We start from the raw sequence: 19,326 nt of genomic DNA, 5'->3' as shown, positions 1-19,326 counted from the left end.
GTACCCCCAAACACACAGACACACTGAACACCCAAATACACAGACACACTGAACACCCAAATACACAGACACACTGAACCCCCAAATACACAGATACACAGTACCCCCAAATACAGACAAACTGAACCCACAAATACACAGATACATTGTACCCCCAAATACAAACACACTGAATCCCCAAATACACAGATACACAGTACCGCCAAATACAGACACACTGAACCCACAAATACACAGATACACTGTACCCCCAAATACAGACACACTGAACCCACAAATACACAGACACACTGTATCCCCAAATACACAGACACACTGTACCCCCAAATACACAGATAAACTGTACACCCAAATACAGACACACTGAACCCCCAAATACACAGATACACAGTACCCCCAAATACAGACACACTGAACCCACAAATACACAGACACACTGTACCCCCAAATACATAGACACACTGAACCCCCAAATACACAGATACACAGTACCCCCAAATACAGACACACTGAACCCACAAATACACAGACACACTGTACCCCCAAATACATAGACACACTGTACCCCCAAATACACAGATAAACTGTACCCCCAAATACACAGACACACTGAACCCACAAATACACAGACACACTGAACATCCAAATACGCAGACACACTGAACACCCAAATACACAGACACACTGAACACCCAAATACACAGACACACTGTGCCCCCAAATACACAGATACACTGAACCCCCAAATACACAGACACACTGAACACCCAAATACACAGACACACTGTACCCCCAAATACAGACACACTGAACCCCCAAATACACAGATACACAGTACCCCCAAATACAGACACACTGAACCCCCAAATACACAGATACACAGTACCCCCAAATACAGACACACTGAACCACCAAATACACAGATACACAGTACCCCCAAATACAGACACACTGAACCCACAAATACACAGATACACTGAACCCCCAAATACAGACACACTGAACCCACAAATACACAGACACACTGTACCCCCAAAACACAGACACACTGTACCCCCAAATACACAGACACACTGTACCCCCAAATACACATACACACTGTACCCCCAAATACACAGATACACAGTACCCCCAAATACAGACACACTGAACCCACAAATACACATACACACTGTACCCCCAAATACATAGACACACTGAACCCACAAATACACAGATACACAGTACCCCCAAATACACAGACACACTGTACCCCCAAATACAGACACACTGAACCCACAAATACACAGATACACAGTACACCCAAATACACAGACACACTGTGCCGCCAAATACACAGACACACTGTACCCCCAAATACACAGATACACTGAACCCCCAAATACACAGACACACTATACCCCCAATACACAGACACACTGTACCCCCAAATACACAGATACACTGTACCCCCAAATACACAGATACACTGAACCCCCAAATTCCCAGACACACTGTACCCCCAAACACACAGATACACTGTACCCCCAAATACACAGATACACTGAACCCCCAATACACGGATACACTGTACCCCCAAATACACAGACACACTGAACCCCAATACACAGACACACTGAACCCCCAATGCACAGAGACACTGAACCCCCAATACACAGACACACTGAACCCCCAATACACAGACACACTGAACCCCCAATACACAGACACACTGATCCAACAATACACAGACACACTGAGCCCCCAATACACAGACACACTGATCCAACAATACACAGACACACTGAGCCCCCAATACACAGACACACTATAAACCCAATACACAGACAAACTGAACCCCCAATACACAGACACACTGAACCCATGATACACAAATACACTGAACCACCAATACACAGAAACAATAACAAACCAACACACAAACATACTGAACCCCAATACACAGACACACTGAATCTCCCTTACAAAGACACACCGAACCCCCAATACACAGACACACTGAACACCCAATACACAGATACACTGAACCCACAATACACAGACACACTGAACCCACAATACACAAACACACTGAACCCCCAATACACAAACAAACTGAACCAACAATACACAAACACACTGAAATGACAATGCAGAGACACACTGAACACCCAATAGACAAGCAAACTGAAACCCCAATACACAGACAAACAAACTGAACCCCCAATATACAGACAAACTGAACACTCAATACACAGACATACTGAAACCCCAATACACAGACACACTGAACCCACAATACACAAAAACACTGAACCTCCAATGCACAGTTACACAGATCCCCCAATACACAGGCACACTGAACCCACAATACACAAAAACACTGAACCCCCAATGCACAGATACACTGAACCCCCAATACACAGAAACAATGACGCACCAACACACAAACATACTGAACCCCAATACACAGAAACACTGAATCTCCCTTACAAAGACACACTGAACCCCCAATACACAGACACTGAACTCCCAATACACAGATACACTGAACCCACAATAGACAAACACACTGAACCCCCAATACACAGACACACTGAACCCCCAATACACAGACAGACTGAACCCCCAATACACAGACACACTGAAACCACAATAGACAAACACACTGAAACCCCAATACACAGACAAACAAACTGAACCCCCAATACACAGACAAACTGAACCCTCAATACACAAACACACTGAACCCCAATACACAAGACACACTGAACCCCCAAAACACAGACACACTGAACCCCCAGTACACAGACACACTGAACACCCAATACACAGATACACTGAACCCACAATACACAGACACACTGAACCCACAATACACAAACACACTGAACCCCCAATACACAAACAAACTGAACCAACAATACACAAACACACTGAAACGACAATGCAGAGACACACTGAACACCCAATAGACAAGCAAACTGAAACCCCAATACACAGACAAACAAACTGAACCCCCAATATACAGACAAACTGAACACTCAATACACAGACATACTGAAACCCCAATACACAGACACACTGAACCCACAATACACAAAAACACTGAACCTCCAATGCACAGTTACACAGATCCCCCAATACACAGGCACACTGAACCCACAATACACAAAAACACTGAACCCCCAATGCACAGACACACTGAACCCCCAATACACAGAAACAATGACGCACCAACACACAAACATACTGAACCCCAATACACAGAAACACTGAATCTCCCTTACAAAGACACACTGAACCCCCAATACACAGACACTGAACTCCCAATACACAGATACACTGAACCCACAATAGACAAACACACTGAACCCCCAATACACAGACACACTGAACCCCCAATTCACAGACAGACTGAACCCCCAATACACAGACACACTGAAACCACAATAGACAAACACACTGAAACCCCAATACACAGACAAACAAACTGAACCCCCAATACACAGACAAACTGAACCCTCAATACACAAACACACTGAACCCCAATACACAAGACACACTGAACCCCCAAAACACAGACACACTGAACCCCCAGTACACAGACACACTGAATCCCCGAATACACAAACACACTGAACACCCAATACACAGATACACTGAACCCCCAACACACAGACACAGTGAACCTCCAATACACAAACACAATGAACAACCATGACACAGAGACACTGAACCCCAATACACAGACACACTGAACCCCCAATACACAGACACACTGAACCCCCAATATACAGACACACTGAACCCCCAATACACAGACACACTGAATCCCCGAATACACAGACACACTGAACACCCAATACACAGATACACTGAACCCCAATACACAGACACACTGAACCCCAATGCACAGACACACTGAACCCCCAGTACAAAAACACACTGAAACCCCAATACAAAGACACACTGAGCCCCCAATACACAGATTCACTGAACACCTAGTACAGAGGCACACTGAACCCCAATACACTGACACACTGAACCCCAATACACAGATACACTGAACCGCCAATACACAGGCACACTGAACCACCAATACACAGACACACTGAAGCCCCGAATACACAGAAACACTGACCCCCAATACAGAGACACACTGAACCTCTTTACACAGACACACTGAACCCCCAATACACAGAGTCGCTGAACACCCAAAACACAGGCACACTGAACCCCCAATACACAGGCACACTGAACACCCAATACACAGACACATTGTAACCCCAATACACAGGAACACTGAACTCCCAATACACAGGCACACTAACCCCAAATTCACAGGCACACTGAACACCCAATGCACAGACACACTGTACCCCCAATACACAAATACACTGAACCCCAATACACAAACATGCTGAACCACCAAAACACAGATACACTGAACCGCCAATACACAGGCACACGGAACCGTCGAATACACACAGAGGCTGAACTCCCAAACACACAGATACACTGAACCCCCAATACGCAGATAAACTTTACCCCCAATGCACAGGCACACTGAAGCCCCAATACACAGACAAACTGAACCCCAATACAAAGACAAAATGAACTCCCAATACACAGACACACTGAAACCCCAATACACGGATACACTGAACCCCCAATACACGGACACAATGAAACCACAATACACAGAGATACCGAACTTCCAATACACAGACACACTGAACCCCCAATACACAGACACACTGAACCACAATACACAGACACACTGAACCCCCAATACACAGACACACTGAACCCACAATACACAGACACACTGAACCCACAATACACAGACACACTGAACCCACAATACACAGATACAATGAACCCCCAATAAACAGACAAACTGAACCCCCAATAGACAAACACACTGAACCCCCAATGCACAGACACACTGAACCCCCAATACACAGACACACTGAACCCCCAATACACAGACACGCTGAACCCACGATACACAAACACACTGAACCCCCAATGCACAGATACACTGAACTCCCAGTACACAGACACACTGAACCCCAATACAAAGACAAAATGAACCCTCAATACACAGACACACTGAAACCCCAATACACGGATACACTGAACCCCCAATTCACAGACACAATGAAACCACAATACACAGAGATACCGATACCCAATACACAGACACACTGAATCTCCCTGACAAAGACACACTGAAACCCCAATACCCAGACACTGAACCCCCAATACACAGATACACTGAACCCACAATACACTGATACACTGAACCCACAATAGACAAACACACTGAACCCCCAATACACAGACACACTGAACCCCCAATACACAGACAGACTGAACCCCCAATACACAGACACACTGAAACCACAATAGGCAAACACACTGAAACCCCAATACACAGACAAACAAACTGAACCCCCAATACACAGACAAACTGAACCCTCAATACACAAACACACTGAACCCCAATACACAAGACACACTGAACCTCGAAAACACAGACACAATGAACCCCCAGTACACAGACACACTGAATCCCCGAATACACAGACACACTGAACACCCAATACACAGATACACTGAACCCCCAACACACAGACACACTGAAACCCCAATACACAGACACACTGAACCCCAATACACAGACACACTGAAATCCCAATACACATACACCCTGAACCCCCAATACACAAGACACACTGACCCCCCAATAGACAAACACACTGAACCCACAATACACAGACACACTGTACCCCCAGTACACAGACAAAATGAACCCCCAATATACAGACAAACTGAACCACCAATACGCAGACACACTGAGCCCCCAATACACAGACACTCTGAACACCAAATACACAGACACACTGAACCCACAATACACAGATACACTGAACCCCCAATACACATACACACTGGACCCCCAATACACAAATGCACTGAACCCCCAATACACAGATGCACTGAACACACAATACACAAACACACTGAATGCCCAATGCACAGATACACTGAACCACCAATACAAAGACACACTGAACCACCAATACACAAACATATCAAACCCCAAATACACAGATACACTGAACCCCCCAAAACACAGACACACAGAACCACAAATAAACAAACACACTGAAACCCCAATACACAGACAAACTGAAACCCCAATACACAGACACACTGAAACCCCAAAACACAGACACACTGAACCCCGAATAGACAAACACACTGAACCCCCAAAACACAGATGCACTGAACCCCCAACACAAAATCAAACACACTGAAACCCCAATACACAGACATACTGAACCCCAATACAAAGGCAAACTGAACCCCCAATATACAGACACACTGAAACCCCAATATACAGACACACTGAAACCCCAATACACAGACAGACTGAACCCCCAATACACAGACACACTGAAACCACAATAGACAAACACACTGAAACCCCAATACACAGACAAACAAACTGAACCCCCAATACACAGACAAACTGAACCCTCAATACACAAACACACTGAACCCCAATACACAAGACACACTGAACCCCCAAAACACAGACACACTGAACCCCCAGTACACAGACACACTGAATCCCCGAATACACAAACACACTGAACACCCAATACACAGATACACTGAACCCCCAACACACAGACACAGTGAACCTCCAATACACAAACACAATGAACAACCATGACACAGAGACACTGAACCCCAATACACAGACACACTGAACCCCCAATACACAGACACACTGAACCCCCAATATACAGACACACTGAACCCCCAATACACAGACACACTGAATCCCCGAATACACAGACACACTGAACACCCAATACACAGATACACTGAACCCCAATACACAGAAACACTGAACCCCCAATACACAGACACACTGAACCCCCAATACAAAGACACAATGAACCCCCAATGCAAAGACACACTGAACCCCCAATACACAGATACACTGAACACCCAGTACAGAGGCACACTGAACCCCCAATACACTGACACACTGAACCCCAATACACAGATACACTGAACTGCCAATACACAGGCACACTGAACCACCAATACACAGACACACTGAAGCCCCGAATACACAGAAACACTGACCCCCAATACAGAGACACACTGAACCCCTTTACGCAGACACACTGAACCCCCAATACACAGAGTCGCTGAACACCCAAAACACAGGCACACTGAACCCCCAATACACAGGCACACTGAACACCCAATACACAGACACATTGTAACCCCAATACACAGGAACACTGAACTCCCAATACACAGGCACACTAACCCCAAATTCACAGGCACACTGAACACCCAATGCACAGACACACTGTACCCCCAATACACAAATACACTGAACCCCAATACACAAACATGCTGAACCACCAAAACACAGATACACTGAACCGCCAATACACAGGCACACGGAACCGTCGAATACACACAGAGGCTGAACTCCCAAACACACAGATACACTGAACCCCCAATACGCAGATAAACTTTACCCCCAATGCACAGGCACACTGAAGCCCCAATACACAGACAAACTGAACCCCAATACAAAGACAAAATGAACTCCCAATACACAGACACACTGAAACCCCAATACACGGATACACTGAACCCCCAATACACGGACACAATGAAACCACAATACACAGAGATACCGAACTTCCAATACACAGACGCACTGAACCCCCCAATACACAGACACACTGAATCACAATACACAGACACAGTGAACCCATAATACACAGACACACTGAACCCACAATACACAGACACACTGAACCCACAATACACAGACACACTGAACCCACAATACACAGATACAATGAACCCCCAATACATAGACACACTGAACCGCCAATACACAGACAAACTGAACAAACAACACACTGACACACTGAACCCCCAATACATAGACACACTGAACCACCAATACACAGACACAATGAACGCACAATATACAAACACACTGAACCCCCAATGCACAGATACACTGAAACCCCAATACACAGACATACTGAACCCCAATACAAAGACAAAATGAACCCTCAATACACAGACACACTGAAACCCCAATACACGGATACACTGAACCCCCAATTCACAGACACAATGAAACCACAATACACAGAGATACCGATACCCAATACACAGACACACTGAATCTCCCTGACAAAGACACACTGAAACCCCAATACCCAGACACTGAACCCCCAATACACAGATACACTGAACCCACAATACACTGATACACTGAACCCACAATAGACAAACACACTGAAACCCCAATATACAGACACACTGAAACCCCAATACACAGACAGACTGAACCCCCAATACACAGACACACTGAAACCACAATAGACAAACACACTGAAACCCCAATACACAGACAAACAAACTGAACCCCCAATACACAGACAAACTGAACCCTCAATACACAAACACACTGAACCCCAATACACAAGACACACTGAACCCCCAAAACACAGACACACTGAACCCCCAGTACACAGACACACTGAATCCCCGAATACACAAACACACTGAACCCCCAATACACAGATACACTGAACCCCCAACACACAGACACACTGTACCCCCATACACAAACACAATGAACAACCATGACACAGAGACACTGAACCCCAATACACAGACACACTGAACCCCAATACACAGACACACTGAACCCCCAATATACAGACACACTGAACCCCCAATACACAGACACACTGAATCCCCGAATACACAGACACACTGAACACCCAATACACAGATACACTGAACCCCAATACACAGAAACACTGAACCCCCAATACACAGACACACTGAACCCCCAATACAAAGACACAATGAACCCCCAATGCAAAGACACACTGAACCCCCAATACACAGATACACTGAACACCCAGTACAGAGGCACACTGAACCCCCAATACACTGACACACTGAACCCCAATACACAGATACACTGAACCGCCAATACACAGGCACACTGAACCACCAATACACAGACACACTGAAGCCCCGAATACACAGAAACACTGACCCCCAATACAGAGACACACTGAACCCCTTTACACAGACACACTGAACCCCCAATACACAGAGTCGCTGAACACCCAAAACACAGGCACACTGAACCCCCAATACACAGGCACACTGAACACCCAATACACAGACACATTGTAACCCCAATACACAGGAACACTGAACTCCCAATACACAGGCACACTAACCCCAAATTCACAGGCACACTGAACACCCAATGCACAGACACACTGTACCCCCAATACACAAATACACTGAACCCCAATACACAAACATGCTGAACCACCAAAACACAGATACACTGAACCGCCAATACACAGGCACACGGAACCGTCGAATACACACAGAGGCTGAACTCCCAAACACACAGATACACTGAACCCCCAATACGCAGATAAACTTTACCCCCAATGCACAGGCACACTGAAGCCCCAATACACAGACAAACTGAACCCCAATACAAAGACAAAATGAACTCCCAATACACAGACACACTGAAACCCCAATACACGGATACACTGAACCCCCAATACACGGACACAATGAAACCACAATACACAGAGATACCGAACTTCCAATACACAGACGCACTGAACCCCCAATACACAGACACACTGAATCACAATACACAGACACAGTGAACCCATAATACACAGACACACTGAACCCACAATACACAGACACACTGAACCCACAATACACAGACACACTGAACCCACAATACACAGATACAATGAACCCCCAATAAACAGACAAACTGAACCCCCAATAGACAAACACACTGAACCCCCAATGCACAGACACACTGAACCCCCAATACACAGACACACTGAACCCCCAATACACAGACACGCTGAACCCACGATACACAAACACACTGAACCCCAATGCACAGATACACTGAACTCCCAGTACACAGACACACTGAACCCCAATACAAAGACAAAATGAACCCTCAATACACAGACACACTGAAACCCCAATACACGGATACACTGAACCCCCCAATTCACAGACACAATGAAACCACAATACACAGAGATACCGATACCCAATACACAGACACACTGAATCTCCCTGACAAAGACACACTGAAACCCCAATACCCAGACACTGAACCCCCAATACACAGATACACTGAACCCACAATACACTGATACACTGAACCCACAATAGACAAACACACTGAACCCCCAATACACAGACACACTGAACCCCCAATACACAGACAGACTGAACCCCCAATACACAGACACACTGAAACCACAATAGGCAAACACACTGAAACCCCAATACACAGACAAACAAACTGAACCCCCAATACACAGACAAACTGAACCCTCAATACACAAACACACTGAACCCCAATACACAAGACACACTGAACCTCGAAAACACAGACACAATGAACCCCCAGTACACAGACACACTGAATCCCCGAATACACAGACACACTGAACACCCAATACACAGATACACTGAACCCCCAACACACAGACACACTGAACCCCCAATACACAGACACACTGAACCCCAATACACAGACACACTGAAATCCCAATACACATACACCCTGAACCCCCAATACACAAGACACACTGACCCCCCAATAGACAAACACACTGAACCCACAATACACAGACACACTGTACCCCCAGTACACAGACAAAATGAACCCCCAATATACAGACAAACTGAACCACCAATACGCAGACACACTGAGCCCCCAATACACAGACACTCTGAACACCAAATACACAGACACACTGAACCCACAATACACAGATACACTGAACCCCCAATACACATACACACTGGACCCCCAATACACAAATGCACTGAACCCCCAATACACAGATGCACTGAACACACAATACACAAACACACTGAATGCCCAATGCACAGATACACTGAACCACCAATACAAAGACACACTGAACCACCAATACACAAACATATCAAACCCCAAATACACAGATACACTGAACCCCCAAAACACAGACACACAGAACCACAAATAAACAAACACACTGAAACCCCAATACACAGACAAACTGAAACCCCAATACACAGACACACTGAAACCCCAAAACACAGACACACTGAACCCCGAATAGACAAACACACTGAACCCCCAAAACACAGATGCACTGAACCCCCAACACAAAATCAAACACACTGAAACCCCAATACACAGACATACTGAACCCCAATACAAAGGCAAACTGAACCCCCAATATACAGACACACTGAAACCCCAATATACAGACACACTGAAACCCCAATACACAGACACACTGAACCCACAATATACAGACACATTGAACACCCAATACACAGACACAATGAACCCAAAATACCCAGACACACTGAACCCAAATACACTGACACACTGAACACCCAATACACAGACACACTGAACCCACAATACACAGACACACTGAACCCCAATGCAAAGCCACACTGAACCCCCAATAAACAGACACACTGAATCCACAGTACACAGACACACTGAAACCCAAAACATGGATACACTGAACCCGCAATAGAGAGACACAATGAACACACAATTCACAGATACAATGAACCACCAATACACACACACATCGAACTTCCAATAAACAGGCACACTGAACCCCCAATACACAGAAACACTGAACCCCAATACACAGACAAACTGAACTCCCAATACACAGACACACTGAACCCCCAATACACAGACACACTGAACCCCCAATAGACAAACACAATGAACCCACAATACACGGAAACACTGAACCCCCAATACACAAACAAACTGAAACCCCAATACAAAGACAAACTGTACCCCCAATATACAGACACACTGAACCGTCAATCCACAGACACACTGTGCACCCAATGCACAGAGACACTGAACCCCCAATACACAGACACAATGAACCCACAATACACAAACACACTGAACCCCCAATACACAGATACAGTGAACCCCCAATACACAAACACACTGAACCCCGAATGCACAGAGACACTGAACCCCCAATACACAGACACAATGAAACACCAATACACAAACATACTGAACCCCAATACAATGACACACTGAATCCCCTTACACAGACACACTAAAAACCCAAATACACAGATACACTGAACCCCCAAGACACAGACACACTGAACCCCCAATACACACACACTGAACTCCCAATGCACAGATACTCTGAACCCCCAATACACAGACACACTGAAACCCCAATACACAGACACACTGAGCACCCAATACACAGAGACACTGAACCCCCAAAACACAGACACAATGAAACCGCAATACACAAACCTACTGAACCCCAATACACTGACACACTGAATCCCCTAACACGGCCACAATAAAACCCCCAATACACACACACTGAACTCCCAATACAGAGACACACTGAACCCCCAATACACAGACATACTGAACCCCCAATACAGAGATACACTGAACCCCCAATACACAGACACACTGAACCCCCAATACACAGAAACACTGAACCCCCAATACACAGAGTCGCTAAACACCCAAAACACAGGCACACTGAACTCCCAATACACAGGCACACTGAACACCCAATACACAGACACACTGTACCCCCAATACACAGGAACACTGAACCCCCAATACACAGAAACGCTGAACCCCAAATACACAGGCACATTGAACCCCCAATACACAGGCACACTGAACACCCAATGCACAGATACAGATACACTGAACCTTCAATACACAGGCACTCGGAATCGTCGAATACACAGAGAGGCTGAACCCCCAAATACACAGATACACTGAACCCCCAATACACAGATAAACTGTACCCCCGAATACACAGACACTCTGAAACCCCAATACACAGATACGCTGAACCCCCAATACACAGAAACACTGAACCCCCAATACACAGAGTCGCTAAACACCCAAAACACAGGCACACTGAACTCCCAATACACAGGCACACTGAACACCCAATACACAGACACACTGTACCCCCAATACACAGGCACATTGAACCCCCAATACACAGGCACACTGAACACCCAATGCACAGATACACTGAACCGTCAATACACAGGCACTCGGAATCGTCGAATACACAGAGAGGCTGAACCCCCAAATACACAGATACACTGAACCCCCAATACACAGATAAACTGTACCCCCGAATACACAGACACTCTGAAACCCCAATACACAGATACGCTGAAACCCCAAAACACAGACACACTGAATCCCCAATACACAGGCACACTGAAACCCAATACACAGAAACACTGAACCCCCAATACACAGAAACACTGAACCCCAATACACAGACACACTGAACCCCCAATACACAGACACTCTGAACCCCAATACACAGACACGCTGAACCTCCGAATAAGCAGAGACGCTGAACCCTCAAAACACAGACACACTGAACCCCCTAGACACAGACACGCTGAACCCCCAATACATAGACACACTGAACCCCTAATATACAGACACAATGAACCCCCAATACTCCGACACAGTGAACCCACAATACACTGACACATTAAACCCCAAAGACACAGACACACTGAACCTCCAATACACAGACACACTGAACACCCAATGCACAGATACACTAAACCACCAATACACAGACACACTGAACCCCCAATAGACAAACACACTGAACCCCAATACACAGACACAATGAACCCCCAATACACACACCGAACTTCCAATACACAGACACACTGAAACACCAAATAAACAGACACACTGAACCCCCAATACACACACACAATGAACTCCCAATACACAGACACACTGAAACCCCAAATACACAGACAAACTGAACCCCCAATACACAGACACACTAAACCCAAAATACACAGACATACTGAACCCACAATACACAAACACACTGAACCCCCAATACACAGATACACTGAACCCACAATACACAAACACACTGAACCCCCAATGCACAGATACACTGAACCCCCAATACACAGACACACTGAACCCACAATGCACAAACACACTGAACCCCCAATGCAAAGATACACTGAACCCCCAAAACAAAGAAACTCTGACACACCAACACACAAACATACTGAACCCCAATACACAGACAGACGGAATCTCCCTTACAAAGACACACTGAACCCCCAATACACACACACTGATTACCCAATACACAGATACACTGAACCCACAATACACAGACACACTGAAACCACAATACACTGACACAATGAACACCCAATACACAAACACACTGAACCCAAAATACAGAGACATAATGAACCCACAATACAGAGACACACTGAACCCACAATACACAGACACACTGAACCCTCAATACCCAGACACACTGAACCCCCAATAGACAAACACACTGAAACCCCAATACACAGACAAACAAACTAAAACCCCAATACACAGACAAGCTGAACCCTCAATACACAGACATAACGAAGCCCCAATACACAGACAGACTGAACCCCAATACACAAACACACTGAACCTACAATACACAGACACACTGAACCCCCAATAGACAAACACACTGAACCCACAATACACAGACAAACTGTACCCCCAGTACACAGAGACAATGAACACACAATATACAGACAAACTCAACCCCCAATACACAGACACACTGATCCCACAATACACTGACACACTGAACCCCCAATACACAGTCACACTGGACACCCAATACACAAATGCACAGAACCCCCAATACACAGACACACTGAACCCCCAATACACAAACACACTGAATGCCCAATGCACAGATGCACTGAACAACCAATACATAGACACACTGAAACACCACTACACAAACATACCGAACCCCAAATACACAGGGACACTGAACCCCCAAAACACAGACACACAGAACCCCCAATACAAACACACACTGAACTCCCAATACACTGACACACTTTACCCCCAATACACAGACACACTGAACCCCCAATACACAGATACACTGAACCCACAATACACAGACACACTGAACCCAAAATACACAAACAAACTGAAACCCCAATACACAGACAAACTGAACACCAAATACACAGGCTCACTGAACACCCAAAACACAGACACACTGAACCCCCAATACACAGACGCACCGAACCCCAAATAGACAAACACAATGAACCCCCAAAACACAGACACACTGAACACCCAGTACCCAGACAAACACACTGAACCCCCAATAGACAGACATACTGAACCAAAATACACAGGCAAACTGAACCCCCAATATACAGACAAATTGAAACCCCAATACACAGACACACAGAACCCCCAATACAAAGACACACTGAACCCCCATTATACAGACACACTGAACCCCCAATAAACAGACACACTGAACCCCAATACACAGACACACTGAAAACACAATACACAGACAAACAAACTGAACCCACAATACACAGACAAACTGAAGCCTCAATACACAGACATACTGAATCCCCAATACACAGACACACTGAAACACCAATACACACACACACTGAACCCCCAATACACAAGACACACTGAGCCCACAAAACACAGACACACTGAACCCCCAATAGACAAACACACTGAACCCACAGTACACAGACAAACTGTACCCCCAGTAGACAGACACAATGAACCCCCAATATACAGACAAACTCAACCACTAATACAAAGGCACACTGAGCACCCAATACACAGACACACTGAACCCCCAATACACAGACACACTGAACCCACAATACACAGACACACTGAACCCCCAAGACACAGACACACTGAACCCCGAATACACAGACACACTGAACCCAAAATACACTGACACACTGAACCCCCAATACACAGTCACACTGGACACCCAATACACAAATGCACAGAACCCCCAGTACACAGACACACTGAACCCCCAATACACAAACACACTGAATGCCCAATGCACAGATACACTGAACCACCAATACATTGACAAACTGAAACACCCATACACAAACATACCGAAGCCCAAATACTCAGGGACACTGAACCCCCAAAACACAGACACACAGAACCCCCAATACACACACACACTTAACTCCCAATACACAGACACACTGAACCCCCAATACACAGACACACTAAACACCAAATACACAGATACACTGAACCCACAATACACACACACTGAACCCAAAATACACACACACACTTAACTCCCAATACACAGACACACTGAACCCCCAATACACAGACACACTAAACACCAAATACACAGATACACTGAACCCACAATACACAGACACACTGAACCCAAAATACACAAACACACTGAAACCCCAATACACAGACAAATTAAAACCTCAATACACAGACACACTGAACCCCCAATACACAGACACTCTGAACCCCCAATACACAGACACACTGAACCCCCAATATACTGACAAACTGAACCACCAATACACAGACACACTGAGCCCCCAATACACAGACACTCCAGACACCCAATACACAGACACACTGAACCCACAATACACTGACACACTGAACCCCCAATACACAGACAAAATGTACCCCCAGTATACAGGCACAATGAACCCCCTATTTACAGACAAACTGGACCACCAATACACAGACACACTGAGCACCCAATACACACACAGACTGAGCCCACAATACACAGACACACTGAACCCACAATACACTGACACACCAGACACACTGGACACCCAATAAACAAATGCACAGAACCCCCAATACACAGACACACTGAACACACAATACACAAACATACCGAACCCCAAATACACAGGTACACTGAACCCCCAAAACACAGACACACAGAACCCCCAATACTCACACACACTGAACTCCCAATACACAGACACACTGAACCCCCAATACACAGACACACTGAACCCCCAATACACAGATACACTGAACCAACAATACACAGACAAACTGAACCCAAAATACACAAACACACTGAAACCCCAATACACAGACAAATTAAACCACCAATACAGAGACACAGTGAACCCAAAAGAACACAGACACACTGAACCCCCAATACACAGATGACCTGAACCCCCAATAGACAAACACACTGAACCCCCAATACACAGGCGCACTAAACACCCAGTACACAGACAAACACACTGAACCCCCAATAGAGAGACACACTGAACCAAAATACATAGGCAAACTGAACCCCCAATATACAGACACAATGAAACCCCAATACACAGGCACACTGAACCCACAATACACTGACACACCAGACACACTGGACACCCAATAAACAAATGCACAGAACCCCCAATACACAGACACACTGAACACACAAAACACAAACATACCGAACCCCAAATACACAGATACACTGAACCCCCAATACACAGGTACACTGAACCCCCAAAACACAGACACACAGAACCCCCAATACTCACACACACTGAACTCCCAATACACAGACACACTGAACCCCCAATACACAGACACACTGAACCCCCAATAGAAAAACACACTGAACCCACAATACACAGACAAACTGTACCCCCAGTACACAGAGACAATGAACACACAATATACAGACAAACTCAACCACCAATACACAGACACACTGAGCACCCAATACACAGACACACTGAACCCCCAATACACAGACACATTGATCCCACAATACACTGACACACTGAACCCCCAATACACAGTCACACTGGACACCCAATACACAAATGCACAGAACCCCCAATACACAGACACACTGAACCCCCAATACACAAACACACTGAATGCCCAATGCACAGATACACTGAACAACCAATACATAGACACACTGAAACACCAATACACAAACATACCGAACTCCAAATACACAGGGATACTGAACCCCCAAAACACAGACACACAGAACCCCCAATACAAACACACACTGAACTCCCAATACACTGACACACTTTACCCCCAATACACAGACACACTGAACCCCCAATACACAGATACACTGAACCCACAATACACAGACACACTGAACCCAAAATACACAAACACACTGAAACCCCAATACACAGACAAACTGAACACCCAATACACAGGCTCACTGAACACCCAAAACACAGACACACTGAACCCCCAATACACAGACGCACTGAACCCCAAATAGACAAACACAATGAACCCCCAATACACAGACACACTGAACACCCAGTACACAAACACACTGAACCCCCAATAGACAGACATACTGAACCAAAATACACGGGCAAACTGAACCCCCAATATACAGACACAATGAAACCCCAATATACAGACACACTGAACCCCCAATACAAAGACACACTGAACCCCCATTATACAGACACACTGAACCCCAAATACACAGACACACTGAACCCCAATACACAGACACACTGAAAACACAATACACAGACAAACAAACTGAACCCACAATACACAGACAAACTGAAGCCTCAATACACAGACACACTGAAACACCAATACACACACACACTGAACCCCCAATACACAAGACACACTGAGCCCACAAAACACAGACACACTGAACCCCCAATAGACAAACACACTAACCCACAATACACAGACAAACTGTACCCCCAGTAGACAGACACAATGAACCCCCAATATACAGACAAACTCAACCACTAATACACAGACACACTGAGCACCCAATACACAGACACACTGAACCTCCAATACACAGACACACTGAACCCACAATACACAGACACACTGAACCCCCAATACACAGACACACTGATCCCACAATACACTGACACCCTGAACCCCCAATACACAGTCACACTGGACACCCAATACACAAATGCACAGAACCCCCAATACACCGACACACTGAACCCCCAATACACAAACACACTGAATGCCCAATGCAGATACACTGAACCACCAATACATTGACAAACTGAAACACCCATACACAAACATACCAAACCCCAAATACACAGGGACACTGAACCCCCAAAACACAGACACACAGAACCCCCAATACACACACACACTTAACTCCCAATACACAGACACACTGAAACCCCAATACACAGACACACTAAACACCCAATACACAGATACACTGAACCCACAATGCACAGACACACTGAACCCAAAATACACAAACACACTGAAACCCCAATACACAGACAAATTAAAACCCCAATACACAGAAACACTGAACCCCCAATACA

General features: G+C 45.5%; 1 protein-coding gene across 1 annotated transcript in view; it reads left to right on the top strand.

The window, feature by feature from the left end:
• Window positions 1-19,326, top strand: part of LOC121275046 (rap1 GTPase-activating protein 1-like) — a gene marked incomplete at both ends in the record, with an annotated part of 115,241 nt that overhangs the window by 24,916 nt on the left and 70,999 nt on the right. The gene's annotated exons all lie outside the window — the stretch shown is intronic.

This window comes from Carcharodon carcharias (assembly GCF_017639515.1).
Source record: "Carcharodon carcharias isolate sCarCar2 chromosome 40 unlocalized genomic scaffold, sCarCar2.pri SUPER_40_unloc_7, whole genome shotgun sequence".
NCBI lineage: Eukaryota > Metazoa > Chordata > Chondrichthyes > Lamniformes > Lamnidae > Carcharodon > Carcharodon carcharias.
This window is presented reverse-complemented; position numbering and strand designations above follow the sequence as displayed.